The following is a 15,105-nucleotide window of genomic DNA, read 5'->3' as shown; positions in this document are numbered from 1 at the left end:
CAGTGCCTCCTGCCTGCCGGTGGGCCCCTCCAATCAGCGCTTCCCCCTCCCACCCACCGCAATCAGCTGTTTCATGGCATGCAGGAGGCTGGGGAGGGGGAGTGGAGGAGTGAGGACACGGCATGCTTGGGGAGAGGGGATGGAGGGGGGTGGGAAGACATGGGCAGGAGTGTGGCCTTGAGGGAAGGGGTGGAGTGGGTGTGGGGCCTGGCTGATCTGGGGGTCGAGCACCCCCCAGCACAGGAAAGTCAGCGCCTGTGTCTTGAACAACCTCATACTGGGCCAGCAAACAAAGGGAGGAGTTACACAATGAAACTATTTATGAACGTGTTAAAAACAGACAGGATGTAGATCTTAAGAAAAGTACTGAACCTGGATAAGTTTCAAATTGGAGATTTTGTTTGTGTGACACTGCCATATATAGTCAAAAAAGGACATTCAAGATATTCATGTCCTTTGCAAATAACAGCAATCTTAGGAGATGTATTAATAGATGGAAAGAAATGGAACAGTTCAAGATTGTCTGCAACTCATCAGCCAGCAGCTGAAGAAGAGAATGCTGACTTTCACCTGGGACCAGAGAACATTGGTGACACTGATATTAACGATAGACCATCTATAGCTGTAGGAATTGCTCCACCACCTACTCTTGTTCCTGACTCATCAGGTATTAGGAAAAGTGTCAGACAAAGGAGACTGTCTAAAAAAATTGGAAGATTTTGTTACTGGACTCAAGTGACAGACTGGGAGGTGACTGTTTAAAGTTTTATAATTGTTATTCTCAAGGGGAAGTGTGTGTTTTAGCTAGCCAGGTGCATATAGCTACCCCAGTGTTTGTAATAAGTTTGTTCCTACATGATTCCTGTAGCTTTAAGTCCAGAAACTACAATTCCCAGGATGCACCAGTGGAGGAGGCAGGAACAAAAGGAGAAGGAAAGGAAGAATGTGAGCTCTGTGAGCCAGTGAAGGGAATAAACTGTACCTTTGATGTTATCAAGCTTCTCACCAAGTCCTTCTCAAAGGAGTTCAGGTACAAAAATCACTTTGCATATCTCTATAATGGTGTGGAATCTAAGATACCTCCTAGATTTCAAGCTTTTTCTGACTTTTCTGACATGACTATGGAAGTTGCAAGTGCCAGAGCTGTAAATAATGCAGCCATAGTAGTGACATTGATAACAGCTGAGGGAGTAGGCAGTTTCTCAGGAAGTTCCCATTTTCGTAATCTGCACTCAGGGCTGGATTAACCTTTTGTGGGCCAGGCGCCAAACATATTTGTGGGCCCCCATGGAGGCAGTGAAGCATGGCGCAGGGAGGTCAATCCCCAGACCGAGGGGCTAGCCAGAGTCAATGGGGCGGGGCATGGCATGGCAGGGGTGGCCCCGCTCCACCCAGCCCAGTGCGAGGGCACTATTTACAAACTGGCAGTTGCCAGACGCACAGTGGCCCACCTGGCCTTGTGCTGCCAGCATGTCCCTTCCCCTCGGGGGCAGGCCTATGCCACGCCACCCCCCCCCCACAACCCCACCCAACAACTCCCCAACTGCCTATGGCCAGAGCCCCCCCGGACTCATGATGCCCAGGCCTCCCCCACAAATGCATAGCACCCTGCACAAAACCACCCCTGTCCACAGCCCCCCTGCCCACAGACACACCACAACTGCCCAGCACCCCACATAGAACCCCCACTGCCTAGTGCCACAACACACAGATCCTCCCCGCCCCCTCAGCCCAACCACCCACCCTGACCCCCTGGAGATCCCCTCCCCCATGCCCTGCCTCCTGGCCACACTCACCGGCCCTGCTGGGAGGCGACTGTGTCTGACAGGCTGAGCCGGCAGAGTAGCCAGGGCTGGTCCCTGGGTCAGGAATTACTCCAGCCCCTCAGGAGTGGCGTGATCAGCCAGGCCAGGGCCTGCCCCGGCCAGGATTCCTCAAGACACAGTTGCCTGGAGGGGCCCAGCCAAGCCAAGCCAGCCCCCCCCCCCCCACCCCGCCAGCTGAGACTGGCCAGGCTTCTGCACCAGTTCCAGGTGGCTCAGCTCTGGGGAGACAGGCAGGCCCCCACAGGTGGTGGGAAGCAGAGACTGCCCGGAGCCGGAGGTGCACTGGGGTCCAGCCAGGGGCCAGAGATGAGCAGAGGGGTGGGGCCAGGGGGCGAAGAGGAACCCTTGGTTGGTCAGCGGGCAGGTCGAGAGGAGCAAGTGGTGGGCAGGGGGAGTCAGCAGGGTCTCGGGGCGCAGTTGTAAGCGGAGCAAGCCGGGGCCCCTTCTGAGCATGGGCCCAGCTCCATGGAGCCACTGGTGCCATTATAAACCCGGCACTGTCTGCACCAACTTCCCATTTCCTTCTTTCTGATAGTAACCATGGACTAATGTTCCCCATTGTCAATGAACCCTTTCAGATACAAATGTCTCTTCTAAAACTCTTGCTGCTATACCCCACTATACAGGCCTGTTAGCTGCACCTTTGTAGGGCTAATAAGTTCTTATATAGTAAACTCTTTATGGTAAGGATCATTCTTCCTATGTATTGGTACAGCACCCAGCACAAGGAATCCTTGCCTTTTGTTATGGTCTCTGGACACTACTGCAATATAAATATTAAATTACAATTAATAATAAAAGCAGCAAAGAATCCTGTGGCACCTTATAGACTAACAGACGTTTTGCGGATGCGAAGAAGTGGGTATTCACCCACGAAAGCTCATGCTGCAAAACGTCTGTTAGTCTATAAGGTGCCACAGGATTCTTTGCTGCTTTTACAGATCCAGACTAACACGGCTACCCCTCTGATAATTAATAATAATTGACTAAATAAGGCATTTTAATTGTTGCACCATCTAAAGATTTCACAGTTCTCTATTCCTATGATGTAACAGTGCTGAAGAGCGAAATATATATCTTTATGGAGCATAGATACCAAACGCATTGTTGTGCATGTAACTATGATGCCTATTTTGTGTACTGCACCTTGAAATTTCTATGAAGGAGCCATTTTGTTGTCAAAATGGCTGCAACTTCTACAGACACACACATGCACACCATACTCTCTTGTGGAGTCTTCCCTTTTATTCTTAATTGTTTTTTTCTTAATCTAAAATAAAGCTATTTAGACCAAAAGTATATGTCTACTCCTTGTGTTTGAGGAAAGCTCATCAGTGCACAAAGTAAAAGTCTGTTACAGTGCATTAGCAGACAAACACCATACCCCATGATGCATCCTACTCTAGAATAACCCCTTTGGGTCTCAGATCATGTAGGATCTGCAGGTGAACTCCAACTTGGTGAAAAGGTTGAGCCTCCAGTATTGCTAATTCCAAATGTTCCAAAAAATCATAAGTAAGGCCCTAAAGAAACATGAGATAAGCTTAATCATGGGAATATATAACCCTAAAGTTAGGTTCTCCCTTATTTGCCTTTTGGTTTTTGCCTTTAGGATGCGCGTTGATTGCATTTTCAAGCTTTTCTTAGCAGCCTGAGGGCAAGAAACATCCTTTCCTTTTAGATGAGTGCTAAGGGTCTCACATAATCACAGGACCTCAGGAGCTGGAACTTCAAAAAAAGCATCAAATATTGTGGGACTCATGATAAAATTGCAAAAGTTGGCAATACTGGGCCTCACTCTGGCTGCTTCCCCATGAATGTGTGAGAAGAAGCCTGAATATGAATTTGATTTACAAAAATCTGAGTTTTTGCTTTCTTAAGTGTTATTAGTAACAAAAGTAAAATTGAAAATATCTTGTCAATGTTGATACTGCCCCTTTAAATGATATAACTGTATGTGTGGTGTAGATTACACAATCATTTATATTCTATTACTGGTATGAACTATGTACTGTAATTACACTTTGGGCCCTAACATTTTCAAGAGCTAATGAGAGGAATTTTATAATCATGCCAATGGGGACAACACTCTAGTTACTATGTAACTGAGACATTTGGTCAATATAGAAGTGACAAGGGTATTATTTCCTAGTTAGTTCCTTAGAAAACTGAAATTATTTACAACAGTGGCATTTGATATATTGTATTTGCTAACACTACATTTCACTGTTATAGCCATGGAAATCAAGAATCTTTAATAACCCAGACTTTACAATTTAAAAATGTTTGATTCTTGATGGAGGCTTCTTGTCTTATTGTGAACAATAATGTGTGCAGGGAATTTACTTTGTACCTGTGAAGTGTATTTTATTATATTGAAATTAAATTGATTTAGCCAATTTAGTGGCTTTGAGTGTTTCCTCCCTGGCAGCATCAGAGGGAAGCCACTCCACCTCATGACGCCACCAAGCAGGTGAGAGCCGATCAAAAGTGGATTAGTGTGGTAAATCAGTCAAGAGTCTAGAGCCCTGACCCCTTGAGGGAGGGCATGGCAACTGGTAGTCTTTAGCCCAGCTCCCGGCTGGGGCAGACAACCACCACGGTCAGGCTCAAGCCCTCCATGTAGGGCAGAGCAAATCAGTCTGTAACCAGCCCCCTAGCTGGAGCAGACAGCAGACAAATGCAGGTCATCTGGCCTAAGGTGAGGAGGCTGCCACCCCAGGGGTGGGGCTGGCAGCAGGGGGTAGGGAGACTCAGTCCCACCTTACTTCACCCGGTTCCAGCCCAGGGTCCTAACAGTGCGGGGAATCCTGCCACTGGGTAAGTGGGAATCCTGCCAAAACCTGCTGAATGTGGTTTCAGCAACACAACTGGACTAATGTCTGGTGTCCCTGGGCTACTTCTTACCCCTACCTGTTTGTAGGGCTTCATCGCTCACGGGCCCTCAGACTCCTCAAGGTACTTGGCAGCTGGCAGTTCCAGCTGCTCCTCAGGGCATTCCTCCAGAGACAGGTTGCTACAGCTTGGTCCCTGATTCAGGGGCCAGTAGCAAGGCAGAGGCATCCAACTCCTTCCCTGGCTCTCCCTCACCTGAGCTGGAGGCCCAGCCTTGCTCTTCCCACTGGGGGCGGGGAGTGGTTCCTCCCTGTCAGCATCCGAGGGAGGCCAGTTCATCCCACTACAGCCATTCAGAGTTCAAGAATGCTGTAAAGTTACTGATATAGTTTCTTCTCAGTTATGTGGTTCCCTGCACTCTGATTTGCATACGATTAAGGGGTCAGCATTTATTTATATTACAATAAGGTTATTGCTTTGTCAATGGAGTGTATCCTCAAGTTGCAGGAGTCAACTTTGTGTTCCTATATAGTACCTTCCATCTGTGGATCTCAAAGCACTTTGCAAATCTTAAAGGTGACTTGAAAAGGAGAAGAACAAAACATTAGGCTCATGACCCAGTCTATCCTTGAAAACTGTATGATGACTGGAGAACCAGTGAATTAATGACAAGAATTATGAGAGTGAAAGCTGTTCGAGTGAGAAGGGAAGGGATTTTTAATGGGACAGTTCAAAACTGTTTTCTTTGTGGGTTTTTTTTAACACCTATTTAACTTAAATGAGTAGCATGTTGGAGGAAGGCAGGCTTTATTATATGTTCTTCCTGGCCACCTCTTTGTTTTATTATTTATGTTTTTACTTTTCCCTCAACTCATCCTCATCATGTGTGAGAAAGGAGTTAATTGTGAGAGGGGAAAAAGAAGACTGTGCGCATAGGCGGCAGGTTCGTATAATTTTTGGTGGGGCCCAAAATGGTGGTCCCCCCCCCCGCTCTCACCCTGTAAGCTGATATAAAATGAAGCTACAATGCGTCAGCACCACAAGATTACAAGGGTCAATTAAAAGTGGAAAGTCAGAAGCAGCACTTGCCTATTAATACCTAATATACGGTATTAAATTTTGTTGCACCTGTTGTGACAAAGTGGGAATGTTCTTAATGTTTTCTCTGAATACTGTGTGGGTGCCTCAGTTTCCCCTGCAAAGTGCCAACTGACGGTGTTGGGGACAAAGAGATCAGGTGGCCTCCTTGTCCGGAAGAGACACAAAGGCCAGATGAGGGAGTGTCAGTTTGGAGCTGGCTGGGGAAATCAGGAGAGGCCCAGAACTTGGGTCTGGGCTCCCCACCCCCCAAGATGGACCTGACTGAGGGGTCCTGTTTTCTGTACTTACAAGCTCTGTTTTAGACTGTATCCCTGTCATCTAATAAACCTTCTGTTTTACTGTCTGGCTGAGAGTCACATCTGACTGCGGAGTTGGGGTGCAGGGACCTCTGGTTGCCCCAGGACCTGCCTGGGCAGACTAGCTGCGGAAAGTGCATGGTGTGGAAGGGCATGCTGAATGCTCCGAGGTCAGACCCAGGAAAGTGTAAGCTTCTTGCCCTGGAGACAGTATGCTCAGAGAGGAGGCTCCCCCAGAGTCCTGACTGGCTTTGTATGGAGTTGTTCCAAAGCATCCCAGCATCCCCTTCCACACCATGCGCTTCCCGGAAGTCTGCACAGGCACTGACACTCCCTCCTCTGGCCTTTGTCTCTTTTCCAAGCATTAGGAGGCCACCTGATCTCTTTGTTCTCCAACACCTTCAGTTGGCACCTTGCAGGAGAGTGGCCCAGGCCATCAGTTGCCTGGAGGCAGGGTTGCAGCCATTCTCTGTGCAGACGGCATCACACTGGCCCTCTAGGGCTTTACAACAATCACACCCCCTTATCCCACCATCTAGAGCCTTAAGAAATGCATTGGGGAAACTGAGGCACACAGACAATATTCAGAGAAAACACCTGTATACGACCAGTTACATACTTTGAAGGGTGTAAAATAATCAAATATTGTGCTAAATACAATGATACTCCAAACACCTTCAGTTGGCACCTTGCAGGAGAGTGGCCCAGGCCATCAGTTGCCTGGAGACAGGGTGTCGGCCATTCTCTGTGCAGACAGCATCACACTGGCCCTCTAGGGCTTTACAACAATCACACCCCCTTATCCCACCATCTAGAGCCTTAAGAAATGCATTGGGGAAACTGAGGCACACAGACAGTATTCAGAGAAAACACCTGTATACGACCAGTTACATACTTTGAAGGGTGTAAAATAATCAAATATTGTGCTAAATACAATGATACTCCAAACTGACCACCAAATTTAAGTTGCATGTTTTTCCCCTCAGGTGAGGGTTCTGGGGTGGGGCTGGGGATGAGGGGTTCACAGTGCAGGAGCGTGCTCGGTGCTGGGGGTGCAGGCTTTGGGGTGAGGCAGGGCTGAGGATGAGGAACTTGGGGTGCAGACAGGCTGCCCCAGGGCTAGGGCCAGAGAGGACTCCCCATCACCACCACTGGCAGCAGCAAGCTCCAGGGGAGGGAGCCCTCCTGCCCCCCACGGCACACACACTCTGCACATGCTCCTAGAGCCCCTCTCAGGTCCAGAAAGCTCACTCCCCTCCCCTATGATGGGTACTGGGGGGGGGGCACAGGTGGCCTTCCATGTTGCTGCCCCCCACCATAACTTCACTGTGGATGGGGCTGCCCCTTGCCCAGCATGGGGCAGAAGTGGGGTAGGCAGGGTGGTGGCTGGCTATGGGACGGGGGAGCAGGGTGTCATAAAATTCACCCAAGCCCCAGCTGCTCAGGTCTAGGAAGCCTCCCTCTCCCAGCCCTCCTGTGGCGGGTGGGTTGGTGGGTGCTGGGGGAGGGGGCATTGCCTTCACATGTGGCTTCCTGCCTCCCCTGTGCAGCCTGCTGTGCCTCACTGGGGGTAGGAGTAGGGGCTGGGACTGGGGCTGGGGCAGGGGGGGAATCAAAGGGTCAAACACTCAAACATAATAAAAAATCATAGGGTCAAACACTCACGGAAGCCCCAGCAGCTGCTAAGGTGAGTGATGTCTGTCTCCTGGCCCGTTTGTGTCTCCTCCAGGTAGGGGCAGGAGAGGGGAGGCCCCCTCCACTCCCCTCCCCCTCCTGAGTGCTTCAGCAGTAGTTAGCAGCATTCCTCTTATGCTAATGCTGCAGCCCTTAGGCTACGGCAGCAGCAGCAAAGGAGAGACAGACGCGCTGTGCGCTCTCTTTACATTCAGGCAGGGAAGCTCCGGGGAGGGGGAAAAATCTAGCTCCAAATATTGGTGGAGCAGAGCCCCTGATTATGAATATTCCTGGGGCTTTAGCTCCAAGAGCCCATATAAGTTGGCGCCCATGTGCGTGTGTGAGAGAGAGCTATAAAATATACAAATACAATGTAATTATTTATTTTATTTACAAATTAATTATTGGGTGTGAGGATTACAATGATTAATCTTTCATAAATAGCAACTGGGACTAGGGATGCAGACTGAAAGGACCAAAGATAGATGGGTTGGTGGGTGGTAAGGGAATGAAAAGTTCAGGTAACTAAGTTTGTTCAGGTATATTGATCTGTGCAGAAGCTGTAGTGAATCAGAATGTATATTGTAATTAGAAATAACCATACAGTCATCAAGTGAATCTGCCATTATGAAGCCCACTGAACTGAACAGGAGACTTTCTTTGACTTCAGCGGGCTTCATGATTGGCTACTGTTGGATGTGAGTATTGTATTATTGTTACTGAGAAATTGCCACTGGTTGTTGGTCAGTAGAGCATCCCATTGTTCTGGATGGCTGAGATGGCCCCATTTCAGTACGATTCTCTTTAATCTGTAGTAAATACAGAATATTATGTAAATGAACAGCATTCAAAGGAAGGAAAGAAATCACAGGAAAACATTAATGACAAGATCCCCTGCTGTTCTGAAGCAACTCTCTCTCACTTTTTCTAAAGTAGGCTGCATAAATATTGATTTTCCCTGGGTATGCCCTACATTCATTTGCACAGACATGATAAATGTGCTTGAGAATGAGAGATCAATCTTACTTTCCTGCACAGTAAATATATACACATTTCAGAGTGCATGTAGATAATGCAAATTCTCAATTCTCAAGCCTGCCACTTAATCATTGAGTTACATAAGAAAAATATGTTATTCTTAGCTATTCAATATTTTAAAATATATTTGCATTAATCCCACTAAAAACCATTTAAAATGTATTCAAATCACATTTAAATTATAATTATAATGCCAAAGTTTCCTGTATTTTCCCCTTATTTTTAGTCATCTTAATTTTTATAAAATACTCTATTTTAGTGAAGTTGTAACCCAAAAACATTAATATAACCTTGTTGCTTTACTACTCTTCTTCCTTAACTGTTGTGGTTTCTATTGGTTTGAGGTTATGGGCAGCCATCCTTGACTCCATCCAGCACACCTCTCTCATCCTCTATTATTCTCCTTCTCATAACTCAATATGTTCAATAAATTGAAAGGGAACAAATTCAAAATTGATAAAAGGAAATACTCGTTCACAGAATGATGTGCCAGAACTTGTTGCTACACAATATCATTGAGGCCAAGATCTTAGCAGAATACAGAAAAGAGCTGGATAACAAACATATCCAGAGTTACAATAATAAATATTATTTAAAACAAAACCAAGAGTTTTTAAAGGGATAGACACCCTCATGCTTCAGGGGACAAGCCAACCTCCAACTACAGGTGTTTTGGAAGAAGTATTTTGTGGGCAGCTCATTCCACAATTGCAGGGTTTTTTGCACCTTCCCCTGAAGCAAATGTCACTGTTGGTGACAGGACACTGAACTAGAAGGACCAATGGTCTGATCCAGCGTGGCAATTCTTACTTTTCTGAATAGAAAGGTATAGTATTTTTTTCTTTCTGAATACTGATATTCTTCAAATTTATCAAAGTGTGGGCAAACGTGACTACACCTGAAGGCACTTGAAAACTCCAGCTAGTGCAGACAGCAGTTGCCCATGTACTTTGCAATCCCTCATTATACTTGTGCTCTAGAGACTGCGCTGACTTCTAATCTATTTCTGAGAGCAACTCAAGTTGCTGATTTGCTCTGTAAAGCTCTTCATGGTTTTTATTCTGTGATCTTAGAGATTGCGAGTGAAATACTGATCACACTGAAGTCAATGGAAGTTCTGTCACTGACTTCAGTAGAGCCAGGATTTCCCTCAGTCGCTCTCGTGTGATACTGCAGAAGTTCAGAACTGGGACATGCAAACTAACAGCCCCCAGGTTTGACTGTCAGGGGGCTGAGGCAGAAGATTCCTAGGGGAGGACCCTGATTTGGGATTTTACTCCTCCAGCCTCTCTTGGTTCAATAAAGCTAGAATGTGTTGCCTTATCTATTTACTGAGGGTTTGAGAGGTTTCTGGGGAGCTGTATGTATGGGGGATGTTAATTGTTTTATTGTCATTAACTGGTATATTGATAGTTAATTTTTTTTACTTTGATTTTTATTTAATTCACCTAAGTATGAATCAGAAAGAATCAGAATTGACAGAGAACAGTTAATGCATCTTCTCTTCGCTGACGACTGTGTAATACTAGCAAAGGACACAGCAGAACTGGAGAACAAATTGGAGCAACTGCAAACACTTTCGCATGACATTGGGTTGGAAGTGAACACATTGAAGACAAAGTGGATGCGGAATGAACATTGTGCAGAAGGAATCATCACTATAAATGAGAAAGAAATCGAGGAGGTGGACAAATATATTTACGTGGGTCAGCAGCTGAGCAGAGATAGCTCATTCGAAGGGGAATGCTGTAGGAGGAGATAGATGGGGTGGGCAAATTTCAACAAAATAAAGATGTCTCTAACGGATAACGAACTGCCAATGAAGAAAAGGAAAGAACTGTTTAACTCCACTGTTCTGCCAGCAATGATATACGGAACAGAAAGCTGGTCAATGATGAAAACGGAGGAAGAAAAATTAGCGGTCACCCAGAGAGCAATGGAAAGGTGAATGTGTAAGATATCGCTCTGTGATCACATACCGAATGAGGAGATCAGAAGGTGTACAGAGGTGACCAATGTAGTGCAGGTGATGTACGACACAAAGCGAAGATGGGCGGGTCATGTAGTCTGCAGGCAAGACAATAGGTGGATAACACATATCAGTGATTGGATCCCCAAAGATGACAAGTGATCGCTGGGCAGACTGAAAACGTGCTGGGCCAATCCCAGAACAAAACTCTTTGGCCAGAAATGGAAAGAACGTGCTCACAACAAAATAGCATGGTGTGGCGACAACTTGTGTTCAAGGACGAGGACAAATCTGATAAAGGTGAAGTATGAATATTGTTTTATATTTAAGTACCTTTTAATAAGGTGTATATTTTATGTGCTTAAGCAGCTAAATAAAAATAACTTTTGAAAATGAACTAACTGATGCATTTTGTCCATGCTTTTAGTTAATTATTGTAGAAGCAGCTGGAGGTGGGTAATAGGCACCTTGTACAAACGAAAACAATAAATAAACATTTAGAATTTTTTTCTTCAATTGTGCCTACTCTCACATCATAATTTACTCTATTCAGATTTAAAATATGGGAATTTCTAAATTGGAAAGAAGTCTCAGTTATTAACATGATCAATTCTTAGCACTAGAGATTGTGACATGAATGATTTAAGGAATTTGCTTAATGGAAGCTTGTAATGCTATAGTGAAAAACTGCCGAATACTGTGGGTCATTCCAAACTTGCTAATGGTCGCTGTTTAGGTTTATCGCTGATATTGAAAACAACTGTGTTTGAGTCATTGTGTTAGGTTATAGCTTTCTGAATCCACATTAATCCTGTTCAGATTTATTAATGATGAACTTGTACTTCAGGGAATTGTAGTTCTGGAACACAACAAAAGTTTGAACAAGCAAATGCCAACCTAAAGAGAAAATACTTGAGGTAGAAAAAAGGGTGTTATAAGCTTTTGAAGAAGAACCTTTTAGTTTTTTAACATGCAATGGGGAACAAAACTTTTTTCCCCTTTAAATAAATAAATAAACAAACAAACAAATCTGTATTTTAAGACAGGAGAGTGGACGGCTGGGTAAGAGGATTAGTGAAAACTTTCTACCAATTAATCTTTCAGCTCTGAAGTCTGGGTTTGAGATTAATCCAGCACAAATTAAAAACAAAATATTTAATAAATGTTGCTTTCATTTTAAGACAATACTTACTGTAATAATTTAGAATATTTGATATATCATCTAACATACTCCTGTAGTTCATAAGTGTTTTTTTTTCTTTCTGAATTTGTTTCTGCAGGTGCTGTTTTTAATAGCATCACAATTCACCGTCAGCTGCTGTCTCGAACAACACAATGAAAAAATTTAAAAGACACCTGATGTTTTATTTGTAGCTCTTTAAATCTCTCCCTACACATGTGATGTGACGCTGTTCGTAGCGCTGATAAAGGATCAACATCTTTGTTTTGGGAGTGATAGATATAATCAGAATAAGTTGGGGCCTTCTTAAATTTGCTAATGCAGCCACACTTCTGAACTACTTCATTACAATGCTAACACAATATTACAAATAATTACATATTAACAGTCTAGCACAGTCTGGAAAAATACAATTGACAATGCTGATTATTTAGGAAATCCTTGTCTCATTGAAAACTATAAGATCTAGCTATAACGAGGACCAACTTCAAATACTGGTCTTAGCCTCAAACTGGTCCCGCAGTTCCTGTGACTGGTGGGAACTGTGGGACATTGTAGAAGCAGCATCCTCCACTCTTGGGTTAGCGGGAGCCTTGCATTACTTAACAGAGACCCCAATAATCAGAAATGACAATGATGAGCCTCTCAATGGAGCCCTATCCAGCCTGCCAAGTCAGAATGAAGTTAGTGACATGGGCCTGGATCCTTAAATGTATTTAGGCTCCTAACTTCCATTGAAATCAAGGAGTCTAAAAACCTTTGAGGATCTGGGCACTGGTTCCTATTCAAAGAACAGAGGCAAGAGTCATATATTCACTTTCTCCTATCTAGATTTCACAAGTGATAAACAGAGGGCTTGGAATCTACTCCCAGCTTTGAAACTGACTCACTGTGTGATCATGGGAAAGTCACTTAACCCATGTTTCTCCATCTTCCCCATTTGTAAAATGGAAATAATTATGCTTATCCATCCTTTGGTAAAATGCTTTGAGATCTACAGATGAAAACTCTTAAATACTATTGTAAGCTAACTGGGTTTTTCAGCCTGGAAGAGGCTGTGGATTTGAAAAGGTGGGCAAGCCATTGCCAGAAATGTTTGTAGATGTTAGAAACAGAAAATAAATACTAAACAAAATTTCAGAATCTCCCCCACTCCTTAAGGATACAAATGCAAGTATAGAGTATTATATAATATATGGCCTAATTCTTTTAGACCCCAATTCAAGAAAGCATCCCTGTTGAGGCATGGTTCTTAAACTGATGCTCAACTTTAAGCAAATATTTAAAATTACATATGTTCTTACGTGCTTTCCTGAATAATGATGGACTTATGCACCTCAAGTACTTTCCTGAATTGGGGCCTTGGACTATTGATAACACCTTTCAAATGAAAATACTGAAATGCATTTACAAAAAAAACACATTAAATTGCTTTATTTTATATGGCCTCTCTTCTCATCTTTCCCCTACTTCTTGGATTATTTTTACTGTTGGAAATGCCTTGTCTTCTGCTGCAACATGTTAACACTTAAGCAAGCCTCTTGCCTCTTTCTCTTTAGGGAAATTCTCTTTCTCTAGCAAAAATAGGCTATTAAAAAACAGAGCTGAACAAGGCTCCAGATACCTTAGTACAGAGCTGATGAATATTAATTCCTCCTTTCTGAACTAGATGCTATTTCTTAGCTCCCATATTTTTACTTCCCCCCCCACCCTTCACTGGGATCACTTCAATTTTTTCCCCAACCCTTTATATCCCTCCCATTCTTAAATATAGATCCTCATTAGCAGCAGTATTAAAACCTACTTACAGCAGGGAAACTATTAATATGATCTTTCCACTAGTATCTGCCAGTGTTCACCTGCTTTTGATCCAGCACTGACTCGACAGTAAAGTTTTATTTATTCAAGGACTGGAGAATGAGCAACTCTTGCTCAGTGAGGGCACAGTATTATACCATTTTGAAGTTTAGTATTTAAAAATAAAGTAATAATTGCATATGCCATATAACAATAACCTTCTTTTTTGAATGTAGTAAATTATCAAACTAATTAGTTAACAAGGACTACATAATATATACTATTCTGTTCCAATGGATAAAAAGACAGGATTGAATTGCACATCAAGACATTCATTTTAGCTAAAACTAAGAACTGTACAATTGCAAGTGCTGTAGGTTTAATAGAGTCAACACAACAAAGTGGCACTGAAGTGGGTTGACTGTGGGCCACATTCTCCAATCTATTTCTGCAGTCAGAGAGGAGCTAAACCCCTAGAAACCAACTGGTGCCCCTACTATGCCCCCTGTATGGTAGAAACACCTCCTATAGGTGTACTTTAGTCTCAGGGCTCCATACAGATTTGTGGGAATCAGGGAGTAGCTGCTGTGCTGCAAACTTCATAGATAGATGAATGGCAGTTAATACTACTCTAAGCAAAACTGATATGGCTGGGTCCCCTCCTGATGCAGCTGATGGCAGCAAGCCTTATATAGCCATGCCGCCACAGCAGAGGTAGGACAGTAGGGAAGTGCAGGGAGTATATTGGGCCTGGTCTACACTTAAAAGTTAGGTTGACATGCCTATGGTGTTCGGGGGTGTGAATGATTCACACCCCTGAGTACTGTAGTTATGCTGATGTAACCCCTGGCATTGACATGGCTAGGTCAGTGGACAAATTCTTTCACTGACCTAGGTACCACAGCTCAGAGAAGAATTTTCTGGATTAACTATGGTGCAGTTGAAAACCCTTCTGTCACTGTAGGAAGCATCTACACCAGGGGTCGGCAACCTCTGGCACGCGGCTCGCCAGGGTAAGCACCCTGGTGGGCCGGACCAGTTTGTTTACCTGCTGCCTCTGCAGGTTTGGCCGATCACGGCTCCCACTGGCCGCAGTTCACCTCTCCAGGCCAATGGGGGCGGCAGGAAGCCGTGGCCAGCACATCCATCGGCCCACGCCGTTTCCCACAGTCCCCATTGGCCCGGAGCGGTGAACCGCGGCCAGTGAGCGCTGCGATCGGCCGAACTTGCGGAGGCGGCAGGTAAACAAACTGGTCCGGCCCGCCAGGGTGCTTACCCTGGTGAGCCACGTGCCAGAGGTTGCCGACCCCTGAGCTACACTACAGCGGAACAGCTGCAGCCCCATAGCTGTGCAGCTGTAGCACCCTAGTGTAGACATGTCCTCTCATG

General features: G+C 44.7%; 1 long non-coding RNA gene across 1 annotated transcript; it reads left to right on the top strand.

The window, feature by feature from the left end:
- Positions 1-917: 917 nt before the first annotated feature.
- On the top strand, positions 918-14,353 carry LOC123363920. Its single transcript, XR_006576945.1, has 3 exons — positions 918-1,030; positions 10,224-11,039; positions 12,020-14,353. It is a non-coding gene; the product is annotated as an uncharacterized LOC123363920 (long non-coding RNA).
- The last annotated feature ends 752 nt before the right edge of the window (positions 14,354-15,105 follow it).

The sequence above is a fragment of the Mauremys mutica genome, chromosome 2 (genome assembly GCF_020497125.1).
Source record: "Mauremys mutica isolate MM-2020 ecotype Southern chromosome 2, ASM2049712v1, whole genome shotgun sequence".
NCBI lineage: Eukaryota > Metazoa > Chordata > Testudines > Geoemydidae > Mauremys > Mauremys mutica.
This window is presented reverse-complemented; position numbering and strand designations above follow the sequence as displayed.